The following is a 1,384-nucleotide window of genomic DNA, read 5'->3' as shown; positions in this document are numbered from 1 at the left end:
ACTAACTCCTGAGCTCCTGAGCCATACAAAGCATCCTACCACAGGAATCATAAAACGCAGTGAAAGAGGAAGGTCATGGGAGCCAACTATCTATATGATAGGTGTTGTGAGAACTCTCAAACTGAGATGACTCTGTGCTTTGTCCAACCTATCTCAGCTCATTTTGTGGGCCCTGGTTGGAAATTTTAGCCTAAATAATGCACTTTCTAATATCTTACATTTTATTATTAGAGATCATGAAAGGCTCTCTGCCCTGTTTTATCTTTTTATATAGTAATATATTTTTGATTTACGCATGGTAATTGCACTATTTATGTGGTACATGTGGCACTGTAATACTTGTGTATACTGGGTAATAATCAGATAAGACTAAGTGATATATCTATCATCTCAGACACATGTAATTTTTTTGTGTTGGAAATATCCAAAATCCTTTCTACTAGCTATTTTGAGATGCTAAATTAATTGTGTTGTCAACCACAGTTAGTCTATGAACTGGAGAACTTTGAAATATATTCCTCCTATCCAACAGCACCCCCTGAAACCTCTGACAACCTTATCTCCATCCCTCCCAGGCCTATCCCCTTCCTGGCTCTGGTTAGTGCTACTCTAGTCTCGGTTTCTTTGTTAGCAACTTTAGTTTCCACATATAGACCGGAATACTTGGTCTTTGTTTACTGTGCCTGACATTTCACTTAACATAATGTCTTCCAGTTCCATCCATGAGGCTGCAGGTAATGAATTTCATGTTTATTAATGTTTCATTGCGGATATGTACATTTTTATCCATTCTTTAGCTAATAGACACTTGGGTTGTTTCCATTTCTTAATATTGTGAATGGTGCTGCAATGAACATGGGGGTTAAGCTGTCTCTTCAACATACTGATTTAATTTCCTTGGATATACACCCAGGAGTGAGATAGCTAGATCATGTAGTAGTTATTTTTCTAGTTTTTTGAGGAACTTGTACACTGTTTTCCATATGGCTGTAATAACTGACATTCCCACTGACCTGTATGAGAGCTCCCTTTCTCTGCTTCCTCACTCAGTTTTTTATTAAAATATTTACATCCTGCAATTAGGATATAGTTAGATAGATAAAGATGCTTCCATTACCCTTATCTTATTTGTTCTACATGGCCTTTAGAAGATGGGTTCTAATTTTCCTTTGATTTATTTTCTGTGGAAATGAGGAGAATAAATAATAATTTAAGCAGAATACCTCGGGCCAAATCCAAGGCACACTCCAAAGCATCGAAACTTTTACTAGAAACTAAACAAGTCAAATATATTAAGACATTACATTTAAAAAATTAGAGCACCACGTGAAATATCTACAGAGAAATATCAAACACTCTCTCCATCTGTCGCTCCTCCAAGTCT

Source organism: Heterocephalus glaber, unplaced genomic scaffold (genome assembly GCF_053883595.1).
Source record: "Heterocephalus glaber isolate CG9 unplaced genomic scaffold, H.glaber_assembly_v1.0 deba00000594, whole genome shotgun sequence".
NCBI lineage: Eukaryota > Metazoa > Chordata > Mammalia > Rodentia > Bathyergidae > Heterocephalus > Heterocephalus glaber.
This window is presented reverse-complemented; position numbering follows the sequence as displayed.